General features: G+C 39.1%; 1 long non-coding RNA gene across 5 annotated transcripts in view; it reads left to right on the top strand.

The window, feature by feature from the left end:
- Nucleotides 1-7,007, top strand: part of LOC147369825 (uncharacterized) — a 229,093-nt gene extending 222,086 nt beyond the window's left edge. For 3 of the 5 annotated variants that reach the window (XR_015168576.1, XR_015168573.1, XR_015168575.1), the window contains one exon: nucleotides 4,997-7,007. This is a non-coding gene — a long non-coding RNA (uncharacterized LOC147369825). Of the gene's footprint in view, nucleotides 1-189; nucleotides 264-4,996 lie in introns of those variants that run through there. The other 2 variants (XR_015168577.1, XR_015168574.1) reach the window with 1 other exon arrangement.
- The last annotated feature ends 16,140 nt before the right edge of the window (nucleotides 7,008-23,147 follow it).

Below are 23,147 nucleotides of genomic sequence, written 5' to 3'. Positions count from 1 at the left end.
TAATAAATTTTATTTATTTATTTTCACTTTGCTTTTTAAAAAGATTTATGTATTTTTTATTGAAGGATAATTGCTTTACAGAATTTTGCTGTTTTCTCTCAAACCCCAACATGAATCAGCCATAAACAAACATATATCCCCTCTCTTTTGAAACTCCCTCCCATCTCCCTCCCCATTCCATTCCTCTAGGTTGGTACAGAGCCCAAGTTTGAAATTCCTGAGCCATACAGCAAATTCGCATTGGCTATCTACTTTAGATATGGTAATGTAAGTTTCCATGTTACTCTTTCCACACATCTCACCCTCTCCTCCCCTTCCCCATGTCTACAAATCTATTCTCTATGTCTGTTTCTCCAGTGCTGCTCTGTAAATAAATTCTTCAGTACCATGTTTCTAGATTCCATTTATATGTGTTAGAATAAGGTATTTATCTTCCTCTTTCTGACTCACTTCACTCTGTGTAATAGGTTCTAGGTTCATCCACCTCATTAGAACTGACTCAAATGCATTCCTTTTTATGGCTTGAATGTGAAGTCAAGTGGGCCTTAGAAAGCATCACTATGAACAAAGCTAGTGGAGGTGATGGAATTCCAGTTGAGCTATTCCAAATCCTGAAAGATGATGCTGTGAAAGTGCTGCACTCAATATGCCAGCAAATTTGGAAAACTCAGCAGTGGCCACAGGACTGGAAAAGGTCAGTTTTCATTCCAATCCCAAAGAAAGGCAATGCCAAAGAATGCTCAAACTACCGCACAATTGCACTCATCTCACACGCTAGTAAAGTAATGCTCAAAATTCTCCAAGCCAGGCTTCAGCAATATGTGAACCGTGAACTTTCTGACGTTCAAGCTGGTTTTACAAAAGGCAGAGGAACCAGAGATCAAATTGCCAACATCCGCTGGATCATGGAAAAAGCAAGAGAGTTCCAGAAAAACATCTATTTCTGCTTTATTGACTATGCCAAAGCCTTTGACTGTGTGGATCACAATAAACTGTGGAAAATTCTTCAAGAGATGGCAATACCAGACCGCCTGATCTGCCTCTTGAGAAATTTGTATGCAGGTCAGGAAGCAACAGTTAGAACTGGACATGGAACAACAGACTGGTTCCAAATAGAAAAAGGAGTTCGTCGAGGCTGTATATTGTCACCCTGCTTATTTAACTTATATGCAGAGTACATCATGAGAAACGCTGGGCTGGAAGAAGCACAAGCTGGAATCAAGACTGCAGGGAGAAATATCAATAACCTCAGATATGCAGATGACACCACCCTTATGGCAGAAAGTGAAGAGGAACTCAAAAGCGTCTTTTTGAAAGTGAAAGTGGAGAGTGAAAAAGTTGGCTTAAAGCTCAACATTCAGAAAACGAAGATCATGGCATCTGGTCCCACCACTTCATGGGAAATAGATGGGGAAACAGTGGAAACAGTGTCAGACTTTAATTTTCTGGGCTCCAAAATCACTACAGGTGGTGATTGCAGCCATGAAATTAAAAGATGCTTACTCCTTGGAGGGAAAGTTATGACCAACCTAGATAGCATATTCAAAAGCAGAGACATTACTTTGCCAACAAAAGTTCGTCTAGTCAAGGCTATGGTCTTTCCTGTGGTCATGTATGGATGTGAGAGCTGGACTGTGAAGAAGGCTGAGCACTGAAGAATTGATGCTTTTGAACTGTGGTGTTGGAGAAGACTCTTGAGAGTCCCTTGGACTGCAAGGAGATCCAACCGGTCCATTTTGAAGGAGATCAGCCCTGGGATTTCTTTGGAAGGAATGATGCTAAAGCTGAAACTCCAGTACTTTGGCCACCTCATGCAAAGAGTTGACTCACTGGAAAAGAGTCCGATGCTGGGAGGGATTGGGGGCAGGAGGAGAAGGGGACGACAGAGGATGAGATGGCTGGATGGTATCACTGACTCGATGGACGTGAGTCTGAGTGAACTCTGGGAGTTGGTGATGGACAGGAAGGCTTGGTGTGCTGCGATTCATGGGGTTGCAAAGAGTCAGACATGACTGAGCGACTCATCTGATCTGATCTGAATATTACTTTGCCAACAAAGGTTCATCTAGTCAAGGCTATGGTTTTTCCTGTGGTCATGTATGGATGTGAGAGTCAGACTGTGAAGAAAGCTGAGCACCGAAGAATTGATGCTTTTGAACTGTGGTGTTGGAGAAGACTCTTGAGAGTCTCTTGGTCTGCAAGGAGATCCAACCAGTCCATTCTGAAGGAGATCAGCCCTGGGATTTCTTTGGAAGGAATGCTGCTAAAGCTGAAACTCCAGTACTTTGGCCACCTCATGCGAAGAGTAGACTCATTGGAAAAGACTCTGATGCTGGGAGGGATTGGGGGCAGGAGGAGAAGAGGACACCAGAGGATGAGATGGCTGGATGGCATCACTGACTCGATGGATGTGAGTCTGAGTGAACTCCAGGAATTGGTGATGGACAGGGAGGCCTGGCGTGCTGCAATTCATGGGGTTGCAAAGAGTCGGTCACGACTGAGCGACTGAACTGAACTGAACTGAACTGAATATTCCATTGTGTATATGGACCACAAATTCTTTATCCATTCATCTGTTGATGGACATGTAGGTTGCTTCCATGTTCTAGCTCTTGTAAGTAGTGCTGCAATGAACAATGAGATACATGTGTGTCTTTCAATCTTGGTTTCCTCAGGGTATATTCCTAGGAGTGGGATTGCTGGGTCATATGGTGGTTTTATTCCTAGATTTTTAAGGAATATCCATACTGTCTTCCATAGTGGCTTTTATATTTATATTTTATTTAATAAATTATAGTTATTTGTTTTCACTATGCTTATTTTTATAGTTTCCATTCGTTCATCACAGTTAATACTGGTTTTTCATTGGTGTCACTTTTTTTTCAGAGACTACTTTTTTTTCATAGCACTTCACAGCAAAAGTTGAAGGAAGGTACAGAGATTTCCCTATGTCCACTTCCACCGGACAGCTTCCCTATTATCAATTCCATGAGCAAGGCACATTCGCCACAATTAATGAAACTACATTGACATATTATTAACGTATTATATTATTGTTCATTCCCTAGTGGCTCAGTTGGTAAAGAATCTGCCTGCAATGCAGGAGACCTGGGTTCAATCCCCAGGTTGGGAAAATCCCCTAGAATAGAAAATGGCAACTGACTCCAGTTCTCTTGCCTGGACAATTCCATGGACAGAGGAGCAAGGCAGGCTACAGTCCATGGGATCATAAAGAGTCGGACACGACTGTGTGACTAACTTTCACTTTCACTTTGACGTGGTAAAAGTATGTTTAGTCTTACAAGCAATACCAAACTGTCTTCCATCATGACTGAATAATTTTGCATTCCCACCAACTGTTAATGAAAGTTCCTGTTGCTCTACTTTCTCATCAAGATTTGTTGTTGTCAGTGGTCCAGATTTTGACCATTCTAACTGGTGCATAATGGTATCCCATTATCTTAATTTCCACTTCCCTAATCACATATGATGAGAAGCATCTTTTCATTTGCTTATTTGCCATCTGTGTGGCTTTTCAGTGAGATTGTTCAGGACTTAAGTTCACTTTTAATTGGATTGTTTTCTTACTGTTGAGTTTTAAGTGTTCTTTGTGTATTTTGGATAACAGTATTTTATAGGATGTATCTTTTGAAAGACACACATGTTCTCCCAATCTGTTGCTTTCCTTCTCATTCTCTTGAATTTGTCTTTTGCAGAAAAGTTAATTTCAATGAAGTTTAGCTTATCAGTTACTTCTTTCATGGATAGTGCCTTTGGTATTGGATCTAAAAAGCCATCACAATACCCAAGGTCATCTGGGTTTTTCTCTATATTGCCATCTAGGTGTTTTATAATTTTGCACTTTACATTTACATCTATAATCCATGTTGGATTAATTCTTGTGAAGGGTATAAGTTCTGTGTCTAAACTCACTTTTTTTTTTTTACACATGCATGTCCAGTTGTCTCAGGACCATTAGTTGAGAAGACTATCTTTGCTCAGTTGCATTGCCTTTGCTCCTTTGTCAAAGTTCAGTTGCTTACATTTATAGGAGTCTATCTGAGCTCTCTGTTCTGTCCCACTAAACTATTTGCCTAGTCTTTCTCCATTATCACAGTGTCCTGACTACTATGACTATTTGACTACTATGTCTATACAGTAAGTCCTGCAGTCAGGCATATGTCAGTCCTCCAACTTTTTCAACATTATATTGACTCTTTTAGATTCCTTGCCTCTCCACAAACTATAGAATAAGTTTATCTACAAAATAACTTCTGGAATTTTGATTGAGATTGCATTGAATCTATAAATCAAGTTGGGCAGAACTGATCTCTTCAAGTATTAAGTCTTCCTATTCAGGAATATGGAATATCTCTCCATTTATTTAGGTCTTTAATTTCCTTTATCAGAGTTTTATAGCTTTTATTATATATATTTTATACATATTTTGTCAGATTTGTACCTAAGTATTTCATTTTGAGGTGGTGCTAATATAAATGGTATTGTGTTTCTAATTTCAAATTCCATTTATTCATTACTAGCATATCGAAAGGCAATTGACTTTTTATATTCATCTGTACCAGAAACATTGCTGTCATTGTTTATTAGTTTGAATTTTTTTATTCAATTCCTTCAGATTTTCTACATAGACAGTCATGTCATCTGCAAACAAAGACAGTTATCTTTTTCCTTTTAAATCTATATGTCTTTTGTTTCCTTTTCTTATCTGAGATTGGACTTTTAAGTATGCTGAAAATAAGTAAATGAGTGATGAGAGGGGACATCCTCTCCTTATTCCCAGTCTTAGAATGTTCTAGTTTCTCACTGTTAACTATGACATTAGTTGTCAGTTTTTTGTAGATTTTTAAAATTACGTTGAAGAATTTCTTCTCTTTTCTGAGTTTACTAAGAGATTTTATCATGTGTTGGTGTTGAATTTTGTCAGATGCTTTTTCTCTATCTGTTGATATATGATCATGTAATTTTTATTCTGTAGCTTCTGGATGTGAGAATTACATTTATTGATTATAGAATGTTGATCCAGCCTTGCTGCTGTTGCTGCTAAGTCACTTCAGTCGTGTCCAACTCTACGCAACCCCACAGATGGCAGCCCACCAGGCTCCCCCGTCCCTGGGACTCTCCAGGCAAGAACACTGGAGTGGGTTGCCATTTCCTTCTCCAATGCATAAAAGTGAAAAGTCAAAGTGAAGTCGCTCAGTCGTGTCCGACTCTTCTCGACCCCATGGACTGCAGCCCACCAGGCTCCTCCACCCATGGGATTTTCCAGGCAAGAGTACTGGAGTGGGGTGCCATTGCCTTCTCCGTGATCCAGCCTTAGATACCTGAAATTTCACACTTGGATGTAAAAAAAATTTTTGTATGCTGTTGGATTTGATTTGCTAATATTTCCATGACAGAGATCTTTCATAATTCTCTGCTTTGTAATGTCATTTTCTGGTTTGGTACTAGGTAATGCTGGCTTCATAGCAAAAGTTAGGAAGTAGTCCCTTTGCTTTTATCTTCTGTGAGAAATTATATAGAACTGGAGTACAATTGCAATTATATTTCTTACAATTAATGTGAAGAATTAATTATTTCTTTAAATATTTGGCAGAGTTCACCCAGGGAAGTCATCTGGACCTGGTGCTTTGTTTTATAAAGTTGTTGATTATTGACTTAATTTCTTTAATAAATACAGGCTTATTCAGATTGTCTCTTTCTGTGTTGGTCTTGGTAAATTGTGCCTTTACAAGAATTGGTCCATTTCATTGAGGATATCAAATTTGTGGGCATAGAATTATTCATGGTATTCTTTATTATCTTATGTAGATCCAGGTTTCTAACCTAAATTATTTTATTTCTGTCTAAAAAAACTGATTTTAACTTTTCTTATAAGCCAGGTACTGGCAAATTTCTTCAATATTCATTTGTTTGAGAAAGTCTATTTCTCCTTCACTTTTGAAGGTACAGAATGCTAGGACAGTGAGTTGTTTGTTTGTTTTTCTCAACACATTAAATTTTTCACTTCCCTCTCACTTGCATGGTTTCTTGCATGGTCATGGATTTGTGTGATACCTCCTCTTTCATCCTGATATTAGTAATTTGTTTTATATTTATTAGCCTGACTAGATACTTATTGATTTTACTGATTTTTCAAAATACAAGATTTGGTTTTATTGATTTTCTCTGTTGATATCCTATTTTATATTTTATTGAATTATACTCTAATTCTTATTATTAATTTCTTCTGTTTATCTGGATTTAAATTGCTCTTTTTCTTCTAGTTTCTGGTAGTGGAAACTTGGATTAATGACTAATATTTTCTTTTTTTTAATGTATATGCATTAAATGCTACATATTTCCCTTTAAGTGCTACTTGATCTGCATCCCATAAAATTTAATAAGTTGTGTTATTTTCCTTTAGTTCAAAATATTTTCCATTTATCTTAAGATTTCTTCTTTGACCATGCGTTATTTAGAAGTATATTGTTTTATCTCCACATATTTGGGGATTTTCCAGCTATCTCTGTGTTGTTGATCCTTGCTTTAATTCCATTGTGGTCTGAAAGCAGATATTGTATGATTTCTATTCTTCTTAATTTGTTGAGTTGTATTTTCTGGCCCAGAATGTGCTTTATTTTCTGAATGTACCATGTGATCTTGACATGAATATTTGCTCTGCTGTTGTTGAATCAAATATTCTATAGATTCATTATATCCAGTTGCTTGATGGTGTCAGTCTTTACCATTACGTAATACCCTTCTTTATTCCTGATAATTTTCCTGAAGTCTGCTTTCTTTAAAATTAATATAGATACTCTTTTTTTGATTAGCGTTAACATAGTTTTCTCTATCTACTTTTAATCTATACGTGTCTTTATATATTTAAGGTGGGTTTCTTATGAACAATATATGGTTCAGTATTGTCTTTTGACCCACTCTGACAATCTCTGTCTTTTAATTCATTTATTTAGACTACTGACATTCAAATTAATTTTTAACATAGGTGGATCAATATCTATCATATTTGTTACTATTTTCTATTAGTTGCCCGTGTTCTTATTTTTGTCTTCACTTTTTCTGCCTTTTGTGGATTTAACTGAGCATTTCATATAATTACATTTTCTCTCTTATCAATTACAGTTCTTTTTTTTTTTTTTTTTACTTTATTTAGCAGTTCTCCTAGAGTTTGCAAAATCCATTTAAAACTAATCCAAGTATACTTTTAAATAATACTATACCATTTCAAAGGTAGTTTAGGCTCATTATAACAACAGCTGTGCTGTGCTTAGTCACTAGGCATGTCCGATTCTTTGTGACCCTATGGACTGTGGCCCACCAGACTCCTCTGTCCATGGGAATTCTCTAGGCAAGAATACTGGAGTGGTTTGCCATGCCGTTCTCCAGAGGATCTTCCAACTTGGGGAACAGACAGACTACAGTCCACGGTGTTGTAAAAGAATTAGACATGACTTAGTGACTAAAACAACAGCAAGGAATACAGTAAGGTATAGTGTATACATAATAAAATGCAGTGTTGCTATTATTATTTTGAACATGCTGTTTGAGCAGTTAAGAGTAAGAGAAATAAAAGTATTTATTTATATTCACTTATTCCTTCTTCAGTGCTCTTCTTTTCTTATGTAGATCCAGGTTTCTGACCTAAATTATTTTATTTCTCCCTAAGAAAACTGATTTTGACTTTTCATGTGAGGTAGCACATTAAATATTTCTCTTAGCACATTAAATATTTCACTTCCCTCTCTTCTTGCTTGCATGGTTTCTGGGAAGTTAGATGTAGCTGTTATCTTTATTTCTCTATAGGTCAGGTGTTCTTTTCTTCTGGCTTCTTTTAGAGTTATTATATTTGATTTCATGTAGTTTGAAAATAATATGCCTAGGTGTACTATTGACATTTATTCTTCTCAGTGTTCTCTGATCTTCCTTGATCTGTGATTTGGTATTGGGCATTAGTTTGGATGAAATTCTCAGTCGTTACCATTTCAAATATTTCTTCCATCCTTTCTCTCTTTCTTCTTCCTCTGGTCTTCCCAGTATCCCCATTATCCATATGTTACACATTTTGGAGTTTTCTCACAGTCCTTGCATATTCTGTTCCATTATTTTTCTGTTATTTTCTGTTTTTGTTCTCTCTGCTTTTCAGTTTTGGAGGTATCTATTGACAAATCCTCAAAGATTCTTTCCTCAGCTGTGACATGTTTATAAATGAGTCTAGTAAAGGCAGTCTTCATTTCTGTTAAAGTTTTTCTGTTCTTTAGCATTTCTGTTTCATCTTTAGGATTTCCATCTCCCTGCTTACATTGCCCATCTGTTCTTACATGCTGTCTATTTTGTCAATTAAAGCTCTTATTATAGGAATCAGAGTTGTTTAAATTTTCAGTCTGATAATTCCAACATCCCTGCTGTATCTGTTACTGATACTTGCTCTGTTTGCTTAAATTGTGTTGTTTTCCCTTTTAGTGCACCTTGTAATATTTCCTGATAGCCAGACATGAGGTACTGGGTAAAAGGAATTGCTGTAAATAGGCCTTTATTAATGTTGTCAGTCTTTCAGTGAGTCTGAACCTCCGGACTGGGATCATCACATGCATTTTAGTTTTCCTCCCCTCTTAGTTGGAACAAGATGACTAGAGAGGGCTGGAGCTAGGTACTCCCTCCTTCCACAAGGTGATAGTGGGCAGGAACTGAGTTTTCCCCTTCTCTCACGTGAAAGGTTAAAACTGACTGGAGTTGGGTATTTCTATTCCTCTAAGTCAGGTAGGTTCTGACAATACTTCAGCAGGTTAGGTTCTGGCTGACTAGTTTCTCCTGAGGGTAGCCCTCATTAAGAATAACAGAGTGCTCTGGTATAGCTAAAAATGGTTTCTTTTTTCTCCCACTGCTAGAATCATGAGGGGATTTACCCCCTGATATTTATTATGAGAATGTAATGGAGCTCCGGGAGGTAAAATCCACATAAATGTGGAAACACACCCCAACCCCTCCCTCAGCCATGACTTGGTCACCTGGTGTTTTTAACTCTTAGAATTGGCCACACTGAACCTTCAGATGTTTGCCAATTACAGCTCAGGTTTTTCCTACCTTGACACTGGTTGCCAAGGCAATTTCCACTCATGACTCTGCTCTGGTAAACTGTGACTCCTTATATTCGCCTGTCTGTCTCTCTAATCTTGAGGGAAATAGTTTGTCCTCGGCCCTCACCTTTCTTATGGATCCAAGAAGAGTTGCTGACTTCTGTCTCTTCAGCATTTTACTTGTTAGGAGTGAGTGGGGACTTCTAAGACCCTTACAATCTGACCCAGAATCCAGAAATCCTGATAGTTTCTTTTTAAATAAGTACATTTATATTTTAAATAAATTTATTTGAATAAAAATATTAAGTAAACATTAGTACTGATAGTATATGGAAATGGTTCCAAATCCAAAAATTTATAATGAATGACTAATATCTGGAAAAAATGTTGCTTTATGCAACATGTATACATAGGCACACCTCATTTTATTATACTTCACTTTATTGCACTTCATAGATATTATGTGTTTGTTTGTCTGTTTGTTTAAAATTGAAGGTTTGTGGCAACCCTGCCTTGAGCAAGTCTATCAGTGCCATTTTTTGAACATTTGCTTACTTTGTGCCTCTGTGTCACATTTTTTGGCAATTTTTGCAATATTTCAAACTTTTTTACTTATATTTGTTATGGTGATCTGTAATCAGTAATTTTTAATGTTTCTGTTGCAAAAAGATTATGACTTGTGAAGGTTCGGAGGATGGTTAGCATGTTTTAGCAATGAAGTATTTTTTAATTAAGGTATGTACATTGTGGTTTTAGACATAATGCTACCATATATTTACTAGACTACAGTATAGTATAAACATAACTTTTGACTGGAAACCAAAAAACTTGTGTGACTTTATTGTGGTGATATTCAGATATTCACTTTATTGAGGTTGTCTGGAACTGAACTTGCAATATCTCAGAGGTATTTGATTCCTTCCTAACTACTCCACTACTCTGCCTCTGGACCAGCATCCCAATCCAGCTCCTGGGGAGAATGTTTAACTGATAGAAGCTGACTCTGCCTTGGGTGCCAATTTCCTGTGCTTCCTAAAGAACGACTAGAGGAGAGTGAATAATGGAGGCTGCTCCAGGGATCAGTACTGTGCTAATGAGCACGTGAAACGCTTTGGGAGGCTGATACACTTCACAGGCTAGAAGCAGAGAGCAGTGTCATTTGAGGATCCAGAAATAAGGAAGGCAGGCTTTTAAGTAAAGCATTACTGAGGATTTTTCTCAGAACTGCTCATCCCCCTGTGACACATACACTGTAGTGGATGCTGGAAGCCCTATTTGTATTCTGTGAACCCTTCTCCTTGGCTTTTTTTTTTTTTTCCTCTGTAGCAGGAGTTGAAAAGCAACACAAGCTGAGCCCAATTTAAAAATTTGTCCCATGGAAATTTAGAATTAAAACAAGAAATATTATTGAGTTCCCGTCATCTCTTGACTTAGAAGGACACATAAACTAAGGAGCTGTGCTATGACCAATTTATTCTATCTGCAGTCCGTAAGGTCATAAAGAGTTGGACACGACTGAGCGATTAACACTTCACTTAAATAACAACCATGTCATTACATCCCATGATGTTAAGGGTGAGGAATTGGGGCAGAGCTTGGATGGGTCTCCCACTTCCTGTCATTGTCCAAAGGTACTAACTGATATTCAGCTGGCAGACAGACTGGTCTAGAGGGCCCATGGCATCTCCACTTACATGGTTAGTGCCATGGTATGGTTGGCGGGAAGCCTGGACTCAGCTGGAAATGTCTTCCTGTGACCGCTTTAGCATGGCAGTCTCCGATTATTCAGAGTAGTTTCAGAGATCTCAGGATTCCTCTAGAAAGTGTTCCAAGAGAGGAAGTGGAAGCCACTAGTCTCTCAAGGTCCCAGACTGGAAACTGGCACTGCATTCTCTTCTGTCCCTATTTTATTAGACAATTTAGTAAGTCCAGTTTAGATTCAAGGGGGAGGAGAATGGGACTTGATCTCTTAATGAAAATATTATTAAATTAAGTCATATGGACCCTGCTTGGACCCAAGCCCTGCCTAGGCTTTCTGAATGGCAGGGAGGGTTCTTTTTTATGTTAGCTTTGAGTAGGCAAATAACAAAACTGAAGCTGACATGGATATAACACTAGCTTTATTCAGAGGCCAAACAATAGAGTAGCAGAACTAAGTTTACAGATCAGCTTCTGGCCCTACTGGTGAGGGATTTACTTTTAAAGAGTAAAGCCAAAGGGAGGAGGAGTGAGGTCAATGATGGAGAGACATATGCTTTAATCTGCCTGGGAAAGGGCAGGGGTTTTTTTTTGAGATAGTGGAGTGCTACCCTCTTTTTATCTTCTTTGGTCCTTAATGTCTGGTCATGGCCACTGGTAGGTATATCATGTAATATGTTCATGTTGTAAAATTAGCCTATATGAGACTCAGGTCTGGTGGAGGTCAGATTCCTAGTGATCTTGATCCAGATGGTTCTCCCTGGGTTTTGTTGTTGTTTGTGACTTCCTTTATTATCTTTGAACCCTTTAACTTAAAGATTCATATGAACTCCTGCTAAAGGTGGGGGTTGGTAGGTTTTGAACAGGACACTACTGCTAAAGATGGGAGATGGAGGGTATTAAGCAAAGGACCTGGAGCAGCTCTGGCAACAACAAAATTACAGAGGAATTTGCACCATCCTTAATTCTGCATGATGGTTTGCTGCACTTGAGTTCCAGAAGGATGTTGCCTGCCTCCACAGGAAATGGCCCATTTGGGGTAGGCCAGTTTGAACTACTTTTAGCTATTTGTAGTTGTCATATCAATGAATAAGTTACAAGCACAATGCTTTGTATATGATTGGCCCTCAGGAACTTTTTAAATTGAAAACTGAATGAAAAACTGGAGATTCAGTAGAAAATGGGTACAAAAGTTTAGTCTTTGCCACAATAAAGTCCAAGATTCACATGTTGACTTTACAACTTTCTAGTTTAGTGACCTCAGACAAGTTACTTTGCTTCTCTAAGCTTCAGCTTCTTTGTGTGCAAAGCAGTAAGTAACACTGCCTATCTAATTCATTGATGGTAAGGAGTCAAGTAATATCAGAAACATGAAACTCTTAGCACAGTGCCCAGCACATAGTAAGTACCCAATGAATGTTGCTATTAATCTTTTCATTAAGTGTTGTTGTTAAGAGTTTCAAGTCAAAGCAATACAAGAGGAAGGTCATATACTCAAGGAATGTATGTTAGCTGGAAGACAGGATATTTCCTTTAGTAGAGAAATAACATTATAGCTAGCTAGCATTAAATTAAAATGAGAGAATGATCGAGAGTATAAGTTCTTATAGGTTATTAGAGAAGAAGAAAATATTAAACAGAAAAGATTCCAAAGCAGAGGTCAGGTGTAAGGCAGACTTTAAAGCAACAGTCCCCAACTCTTTTTGGCATCAGTGACCAGTTTCATGGAAGACAATTTTTCCATGGACCGGGGGCAGGGAGAGTGGTTTCAGGATGATTCAAGTGCATTACATTTATTGTGCACTTTATTTCTATTATTATTATATCAGTTCCACTTCAGATGATCAGGCATTTGATCCCTGAGGCTGGGGACCCCTGCTTTAAAAAAATACACTAGAATTGGGCAAAGGTAGAGATGGAGGGAAATAATTGTTGGCAGGTGGAATAGTAGGAACAAAGATAGTCCAGTAAAAGACGTGCTTTAAGTTTTCAAAAACACTGAAATCCAGCTGCAAATATTGTGGGAGGAAAGGTGTAAAGAAGATGGATACTCGATGGAGGGAGAACCTTTCATGCCAAATTAAAGAATTTGAGATTTATACTGGGAAGCTCCTTGGAAAGTTTGAAAATAGTGTTTAGTAACAATGTATTAATCTCCTAAGAGAATATGAAGAGAGATAAAATTTTTAATGGAGACTATTTTTAAAATTTGAGCTCTGGACATAATATAAAGATGAGCAATGATGGAGTAGCTCAATGGGATCTCAGGAAGTGAATGGATGGTGGGCCCATAAAAGATTTCATATGGGTCACACTGACAGGGCTGACAGCGCTTTTGACTGATGAGATGTGAGGAAAGTGGAGGGGTAAATGATGTCACCTGGGTATCAGTTCTGAATAAGAAAAACAAGTGCCCCCTGGCAGAGATGTCAGAGAGAGAAGGTGGCTAATTTGGAGCAAGAGGGGAGCTCAGGAGGAAAGAGAGAGAAGCCTTGGATGGAAGGACAGAGAAACTAAGAGGACAGAAGAAATTAATAAGGTAAAAGACATATATCAGGCATCCCAATGTCACTTTAAATATCGTACAATTTTATTTGTCAATTAGGCCTCGTAAAGCTGAAAAAACACTGTTACATGCTTACCATTAAGAAAATAAATAAATAATACTTATTGTTTGTCAAAAAAAAAAAAAAAAAAGGTAAAAGACATCATCGTCACTTAAACCTTCAAAGGAGAAAATATGTATTAGAGACCATGAATCATTCAGCCTAGACACATGGGCATTAACACACTTGAGTGAGAGATTTTGAAATATTGGCTCACGTGGGAGAATTTATAATCCCTAATTCCAGAGACCTTCTGTTGTGCTTTTCAGAAACTTAATCAGAAGCTAGGCATTAAACTCACAAGTCGAGGTATAAAATAAAAGCTTTCCCCGCAGCTCTCCCCCCAGATTTATTCACACACAAGCACTTAGATCAGTTGCTATGAGAAGACACATAAATTCTGACACACAAATTCTTCTATTGCAGTTATATGTTACTAGGTCCTCCCAACATTCTGTGTGTGACTGTGTGTACGTGTGTGAGTGATAAATATTCTCCAAGGGATTCATTTCATCCTTCATAGGCAAGTGTTCCAAGACATCGTGGGTCTCAGTGCGATTACCTTAATCCAGGGGTAGTACCTCCAGACACAAACCAGCGTATCAGGCTTTGTGCATCCAAATACGCTTGCCTGAGAGCAAGCAGAGAGCTACTTACTTCACTCAGCATCACTTACAATCTTATCAGTTAGGCAGGAAATCACACCATAACCTACAGAGAGTTGGAAAGGATTTCCTGGAGTCCAAGTCTACAGATGCAATCTGAGGGTCATTGTTTTTGATGACCACTGGTATCAGAGGCAACCATTAACATTTACTCCAAGGCCGAGATGGTTCCTAATTTGTCTTCCTGTCTCCAATTTATCTTATGCACTGTCTTTATGTCTTTGAGCTGCTATAACAAAACACAGTACCCTGACTGTCTTACAAGTAACAGAAATGTATTGCTCTCAGTTCAGGAGGCTGGGAAGTCCAAGACTAAGACACAGGCCTGGTGGCTTCCTGGTTCTGAGCCAGCACCTTCTGAGTCCTTAAATGATGAAAGGTACAAGAGATCTCTAGGTAAAGGGGGTATTAGTGGGCAGTCAGCTGTATGAGAATTAAGAGCCCCCTTAGACACCTCAAAGAAAGAGAAAACACAGAGCTTTCCTTATGGACTGCCTGAGCTCTCAGAAGAGGAAGCTGAAGGAAGAGCACCAGCAGTCAGGGGAAACTCTTCTCTGTTCTCTATTTCTGCCTGGCTCCTGCTGAGTCTGCAGAACCCCAGGGCAAATGTGCAGGTGAGTCACAGTTATTTGGAAGTAATTATGGCTTTGCATATATTTTTCATTGTTACTCTGAAGGCATATTTGTCAAGGGCGAAGAACAGAACATATTTCATGTAACTAGTTTGATTTATAACTCATACATATTTAAACATAGTATATGGGCTCCCATTTGTACACTTGCTCTGGCCCCACAGACATTCTGGGTCGCCTATCTGTCTTTCTCCAGCTTTATCTTCAGGCTTCTCTCTGGTTCTATGAGCCCCACATGTCTTTTCAACAATGGATTTTTGCAGTTGGGTCAAAGTTTGGTTCTGTGTTTGAAGTTGTGGGCACTTCCCAGAAGGTTTGTCTGCATTTGAGCTAATACGTCCCTATGCCTTATTTCTCTTTCTTTTGTTCCCTGATAGTTTTGAAGGGGTGTGTGTGTGTGTGTGTGTGTGTGTGTGGTGTTTTAAATACAAAAAATAAAAAGAAGAAAAAGTAACCCCAAATTCAATTGACATGTTTGTACAGTCTTTTTCAATATTTCACTTTTGGCAGAACTGGTATTAGTCACATGGCTTTATATGTATCCTTTTCACTTAGAATAATTCATTTCCCCATGACTAAAAATTCTTAAGGGCAATGTTTTTAATGACAGAATCCCACTGTTGTGGATATGTCATAACTTACCTGACAAATCCTTAAGTTTTTTCATTGATATAAACAATGCTGAGATTCAGATTTTTTGACACAAATCTTTTTCCATATTTCTTATTTGTTTAAAAATAGATTCCTAAAAGAAGGAATGTAAATTTTTAAGTGAAAAAGTGGAAGTGTTAGTCATTCAATTGTATCCAACTCTTTGCAACCCCAAGGACTATAATAAATTTTCCCATGTCTACTTAGATTGGATCGTCTGGGAATACCAGACCACCTTACCTGCCTCCTGAGAAATATGTATGCAGGTCAAGAAGCAACAGTTAGAACTGGACATGAAACAACAGACTGGTTCCAAATCAGAAAAGGAGTATGTTAAGGTTATATACTGTCACCCTGCTTATTTAACTTATATGCAGAGTACATCATGTGAAATGCCAGGCTGGATGAAGCACAAGTTTGAACCAAGACTGTCAGGAGAAATATCAATAACCTCAGATATGCAGATGATATCACCCTTATGGTAGAAAGCAAAGAAGAACTAAAGAGCCTCTTAATGAAAGTAAAAGAGGAGAGTGAAAAAGTTGGCTTAAAGCTCAACATTCATCTTGTCCCATTGCTTCACGGCAAATAGATGGGGAAACAATGGAAACAGTGACAGACTTTATTTTTGGGGGCTCCAAAATCACTGCAGATGGTGACTGCAGCCATGAAATTAAAAGACGCTTGCTCCTTGGAAGAAAAGCTATGACCAGCCTAGACAGCATATTAAAAAACAGAGACATTACTTTGCCAACAAAGGTCCATCTAGTCAAGGCTATGGTTTTTCCTGTGGTCATGTACGGATGTGAGAGTTGGACTATAAAGAAAGCTGAGTGCCGAAGAATTGATGCTTTTGAACTGTGGTGTTGGAGAAGACTCTTGAGAGTTCCTTGGACTACAAGGAGATCCAACCAGTCCATCCTGAAGGAAATCAGTCCTGAATATTCATTGGAAGGACTGATGTTGAAGCTGACACTCCGATACTTTAGCCACCTCATACGAAGAACTGACTCAGTGGAAAAGACCCTGACACTGGGAAAGGTTGAAGGTGGGAGGAGAAGGGGACGACAGAGGATGAGATGGTGGGATGGCATCACTGATTCAATGGAAATGAATTTGAGTGAACTCCAGGAGTTGGTGATGGACAGGGAGGCCTAGCATGCTGCCTCCATGGTGACACAAAGAGTTGGACATGACTGAGTGGCTGAACTGATACGTATTGAACAATGATGGTTGGATTATGTCTCTTCCATTATTATCAACATTACACATTTTTCTCGCCAGTTCCTCTGTCCATGGAATTCTCCAGGCAAGAATACTGGAGTGGGTAGCCATTCCCTTCTTTAAGAGATCTTCTCAACCCAGGGATCAAATGTGGGTCTCCTGCATTGCAGGTGGATTCTTTACCATCTGAGCCCTCAGGGAAGCCTGTAGATTTTTAAGATGACTGGTAAATATGAACAGAATACCCTCAAGCAAAATTTGACCAGTTTGCCTTCCAGCTAGCAGAGTTTGAGAATGCCCAATCTCCACACACCTTCCCTCTCCACCTCTTTTTGATCAAATGCCCTTAAGGTCATTATTAGCTACACATTCTAACCCCAAGCAATAGCCTTCTAACACACACAAACACACATATGCACACACACACACCACGACACCTCACTTCATCAGGGTAAAGGAGGTGCCATAAGGGTTAAGAACAAAATGGATGAAACAGAGGAGATAAATAGATTGTGAACTGAAATAAAAGTGGATTGGAATTCTCTCTTGGCCTTTCTCCCTTTTGGTCCTGGGAAGTGTTTCGGCTCCTCCTTGAAGTCTAAATGACATCTTCTCTTAACTTGGAAGGCCAACAGGAAACGGATAATCCTGAAGGGAACACTTAGGTCAGACACTAATCTAGGTAAAGGATACGTCTGTGGGTCACACTTGTTTCAGGCCCGTTTAGCAAATATACATGATATAAAGAAGATGGAAGCAGATCCTGAAAAGTATTAGATTGACCAAAAAATTCATATGGGTTTTTTTCTGTTAGGCATTCCAAAAAACCTATATGAATATTTTTTGCTAACCCAATGTTAATAAAGAGTAATTGCCTGAATTAACTTCTTTATGGATGAGGGAGATTGGGTATCAAGATTAGTAGGGGCTGTGCTTGACAGATAGTCATGTGTCTGGTGATATCATATCTCACCATCAAAGACCTAGCACTATTTGATTTCAGATTTGTTTCTGACAGACATTTGCTACAACATAAATTAGTCAGATGGTTATCTGGTTAACTGGTAGAAAATGGAATGAAATGATGCCTCCCACAGAAACCTCACCAACAACAAAGGGAAACCAACCAAATCTGTTGATACAGCTGGAAGCATCTCAGAGGCTGGGGTCGGAATGAACCAGGGGGTTTCCCAGAATGGCCTACTGTAGGAAAAGTCAGAGGTCAAGTATAGGTTGTATGGAAAATAGGAACAACCTGGTAAAATCAAATCTGCCTAACTTAGGTGGTTAGAAATGGGAGAGAATTTCCACGTGGATGAAAACAAAGAAAGAAGCTATAGGAATGCACAGAAGTGAAGAGAGGGCCCCCATGAAAATAACCACTGAGCTTCCCATTTTTATGGCGCATGGACAAACAGCACACCCTATAATGCAGCACTCTCCCTCCACCCCCAGGCCCCATTTATCACTAGGAATCCCATTGTTAAAGGCAGATGATTCAAAAACCCATCTGTGCATTTTGAGGGCACCCCCATTCATCTCTCTCATACTTGTATCTCAAACTTGTCATGGCTCTGATGAGGACCCAGATTTACTTCTCATATTAAAAAAATCTAAACAACATGGGGTCTTTGTTTCAGAATATTTGGAATCATACTGAACTGCAGTTTACAGTGAATATGAGAAAAATTATGTATGTATAATTTTTTTTTCTTTGAAAAAGAAAAACACTCTGGAAATGCATCTCCTCCCATTGTGTCTTTGGGTGAAAAGATTTCTGTGGTTTATATAAACCAGGAACAATCTCTACTTTTTTGAGAAGGTTTTAAGCTATCACCATCCTAGTGACTCAGGATGAGCCATTAGGCAGAAAGAATCTGCCTTCAATGCAGGTAGAACCTGCATCGAGACACAGGCTCGATCCCTGTGTCGGGAAGATCCCCGGAGAAGGGAATGGCAACCACTCCAGTATTCTTGCCTGGGGAATCCCATAGACAGAGGAACCTGTCAGGCTTCAGTCCATGGGGTCTCAAAGAGTTGGACATGACTGAGCAACTAACACAATCCTTTCTCTAATTCAAATTCCCTTTTCTTTTCTTCATTATCTTGATACTACTCTTTAAAAGTCAAAACTTCTAGGAGAAAAAGCTCCAAATCATAAAATAGACCAATTGGAGGAACCTGATTACACTGAGTTAAAATAAATTAGCCACTAGCTCTGAAGTAAGTGTTAGAAGTCACCAGGGTCCCATATTTATTTGGTTTATGTTCTGAAGAAGATAGCTGGTGGGTGGGGCTGCCTGGCTTTAAGAAGGAAACAGAATTCTTTCTCTGAGAATCAGTAGATTTTCAGGCCCTGAACTCAGAAAATGTACATCTTGTCACACAAACAAACCAAAGACATGAAAAGTATATGTATGCCTTTAGCAGCTGTAAATGTTCTAGTACAAATTTCCAAGCTGAGGGGGAAAGGGTCAGTGCAAGTGGGAGAGGAAAGTCAGTTATGTTCCTTCAGTGCACATCAGATTTGGAGACTAATCTTAGAAAGTACATTTGCCTTTATTCTTCTTGACTGAAGGTAATGGGATGAAAATAGCTTCAGAATACATCATTTCTTTTCCAATTTCACATCACCACAAACCCTTTATTAAGGAGAGCTGACCTTCCACACTCTAGTGAATGTGTTTTGTTCTCTTAATTTTGCTAGCCAGTAGATAGCCAATCCAATGTCACTCACCAAACCTGGCCTAGGACAGTGAGTATTTAATTAACCCTGTGTTAGGTCCAAGATAGAGACAACCCATTAGAGGGTAAATGATTTTTCGGAAATGTAGACTCAATAGGATTTGTGTTTCCTATCTTTAATGGACTATTTTAAGTATAAGGAACAATGCAAAAGATGTGGGTGGTTGCATTTTTTTTTGCTTGTTTAAGTTACTTTGAAGGATCATCAACAAAGATAATGAAAGGAAAAGAATGGGGAATTTGGATTCAGGCAGACCTAGGTAAATAGGAAAAGGAGTACGTCAAGGCTGTATATTGTCACCCTGCTTATTTAACTTATATGCAGAGTACATCATGAGAAACACTGGGCTGGAGGAAGCACAAGCTGGAACCAAGATTGCCGGGAGAAATATCAATAACCTCAGATATGCAGATGACACCACCCTTATGGCAGAAAGTGAAGAGGAACTAAAGACCCTCTTGATGAAAGTGAAAGTGGAGAGTGAAAAAGTTGGCTTAAAGCTCAACATTCAGAAAACTAAGATCATAGCATCTGGTCCCATCACTTCATGGCAAATAGATGGGGAAACAGTGGAAACAGTGTCAGACTTTATTTTTCTGGGTTCCAAAATCACTGCAGATGGTGATTGCAGCCATGAAATTAAAAGATGCTTACTCCTTGGAAGGAAAGTTATGACCAACCTAGACAGCATATTAAAAAGCAGAGACATTACTTTGCCAACAAAGGTCTGTCTAGTCAAGGCTATGGTTTTTCCAGTGGTCATGTATGGATGTGAGAATTGGACTGTGAAGAAAGCTGAGTGCCGAGGAATTGATGCTTTTGAACTGTGGTGTTGTAGAAGACTCTTGAGAGTCCCTTTGGACAGCAAGGAGATCCAACCAGACAATCCTAAAGGAGATCAGTCCTGGGTGTTCATTGGTAGGACTGATTTTGAAGCTGAAACTCCAATACTTTAGCTGCCTGATGCGAAGAGTTGACTCATTTGAAAAGACCCTGATGCTGGGAGGGATTGGGGGCAGGAGGAGAAGGGGACGACAGAGGATGAGATGGTTGGATGGCATCACCGACTCAATGGACATGGGTTTGGGTGAACTCTGGGAGCTGGTGATGGACAGGGAGGCTTGGCGTGCTGCTGTTCATGGGGTCACAAAGAGTCGGACACGACTGGGTGACTGAACTGAACTGAGACCTAGGTCAACTAGCAGTCAGTATGATCCTGGACAAGTTATTGAACAGTTTCCTGAACCTGATCTCACACATTAGAATCACTTGGGCTTCAGTGAAAGAATCTGTTAAACAAGCACCTGAGATGATGTTGATATGAAACCAGGGCTGGGAACCTCTCACTTAAGTTCTCCATACTCAACTTTCTCTTCTAGATAATGTGGTTCAATTACCTATCCCAAGTGTGAGATCTCAAGGAGATAGAGGACAGGAGACATCTATTTCATTGTCTTGCACTCAGTACATAGTGGTTATTCTCTTTGTAGGAATACTTTTGAGATGATTTCCTGCAAAAGATTTCACCTTGCTTTTAAGAGGCAACCTAATTATCACAATGAACTTCCCAAGTGGTGCTAGTGGTAAAGAACCCTCCTGCCAATGCAGGAGAAATAAGAGATATGGGTTTGATCCCTGGATCAGGAAGATCCCCTGGAGGAGAGCATGACAACCCACTCTAGTATTCTTGCCTGGAGAATCTTGTGGACAGAGGAGCCTGGTGGGCTACAGTCCATAGGGTTGCAAAGAGTTGGACACGACTGAAGTGATGTAGCACATACACAGGTACAAATTATCATAAATACCAACTATTGGTTTTTGACTACCCGAGTAGTTACAGCAGTATTGCTGCTAAAGGAATCCAACATATCACAAACAAAACATCTCCTATCAGAGAGGCATGAGGATAAAGTCAGAGAAATGTTCTTCTTTTACTGAAAGATGCAACTCTGTAAAATCAATAAAACATGGATTTGAAAGATAAGGATTACATGTTCTCTCCCCATTTCCTTTCCATCTGAACACAAATAGAGATGGGACAGCCACTCTGCAGCAGGAGATCATGCTAATTTTCTGGGTCATTCTCTCAAGGTGTCCTTAAAAGGAGAAATCATCTCTGTTCAAAGCAATTCTCTCCCATTAGATACATTGGCTCCCTAAATGTTTGACACCTTTTAATAGCTACTTTCTGTTACCTCAAAAAGCACTGCCTGGATAGAGGAGTTTTTCCATGAGCTTTGCCCAGTGTGAGAATCGCAGCATTGGAAAAAGACAACAAACTCCTACCAGGGCAATTTTTTTCAGAATGAATGTCCCATGATATCTGTATAGCATTTGTTTTTACTTTCAAATTCCTTCCATAGCCTGATAGATATAGCTCTCAGAATATTGGAGAGCTTGTAGGTAAAGCAAGTTTCATGGTTGCATTTTTAAAAAATGAGAAACTTGAGGCTCAGAGATATAGAAATGTTTCAAAGATGGTTGAGTGCCCCAAATGGAGCAAGAAACAGAGTCCTATTCTGTATTCTTTAGGACTCCAAGACCAGATGGCACCAGTGGTAAAAAAAAAAAAAGAAAAAAAAAAAAAAAACTGCCTACCAATAAAAGAGATGTAAGAGACACACCTTCCATCCATTGACGAGGTCCAGCCCCGGCTGATCCAGGGTATTCAAAGGAGAGACGGCTTCGGCGACCTATTCAAATGTTAATTAGAGATACAAAGAGTAATAGAATGAGGATAGCTCAGTAGGAAAATTCAGTGGAGAAAAGAAGCTGAGTAGCTTGGTTTATGTGGAAGATCAATATAACCTGTGACACCAGGTTAGCTCTGACCGTGGAGGCCGCAGGTGCCCTCTCGAATAGCGGAAGGTGCCCCACCTTAGACACCTTCTCGAGTGGGTCTTAGAAGCCCAGACAAATAAATGGTCGCAGAGGATTTCCGCGCTCCAGATGGAGACTCAGCTGGAAGTTGAGGGGAAGAATGACATGGGGAGACCAGGCTTTGGTGAGCAAGGCCCATAGCTTTATTTTCAACAGGGGCTTTTATACCCTAAGTTACACATACAGGATAATAGGGGATGCAAAGTCAGCAGTCTTTGATCCTTATCAAAAACCAGGGTTTCTTTCCTGCAAATTTATCGTATACAAATGGTTTAGGTGATTTACATCATCTTCTGGCCAGAAGGCCTATTAACATTTTATGACTCTTGACAAACTTATTTTCTCTAAGAATAATTATTTTAAGGTTTGGCACCATCTTCTGAAGGTGTTAGATAAAATTGCATTCCTATAGGGTGGATGTGTAATGGGTTTACAACAAAGGAAAGAATTTATTACCTTAAGGGTCTAAAGTTGCTAACACTAAGGCCACTACTTATTTTTTCTACATACCAACTATATTAATTAATACATATTCAAGGATACAATACAGGGGATGTGAAAACTTGGCAACAAGCATTGGCTCATCAATGAAATCTTTTACTAGTTTTATTCTGACAGTTTCTAACTCTCTGAGAGGCTCTAAGCTATTTGAATATCTTAAGCTTCCCGTGCCTCTCAAGGCTGGGAGATTGTAAACAATCATATGCATAGCTATAGGAGTCTGGGTAAACTTGTCAGGCAAGTTAGAGAGCCATCTGAGGGGTTTGGATTTAAACACTCCTAATTGCCTAGGAACTTTATTAATTGGAACTGTAAGTTAACTCTTTGACAGAGAGAGTGAGATGGTGGTGGGGGACAGCCCCCAGTAAAGTCAGAGGTGAGAGCACAAAGCAATAAAGTGGGCAGACTCTGGTTTTTTGGGGGGTAGATGCTCGAGAATATCCAGGGGG

This window comes from Bos grunniens, chromosome 7 (assembly GCF_055505025.1).
Source record: "Bos grunniens cultivar Pamir isolate PY7600 chromosome 7, Bosgru_T2T1.0, whole genome shotgun sequence".
NCBI lineage: Eukaryota > Metazoa > Chordata > Mammalia > Artiodactyla > Bovidae > Bos > Bos grunniens.
The sequence above is the reverse complement of the archived record's forward strand: the minus strand, read 5'-3'. Positions and strand labels throughout refer to the sequence as shown.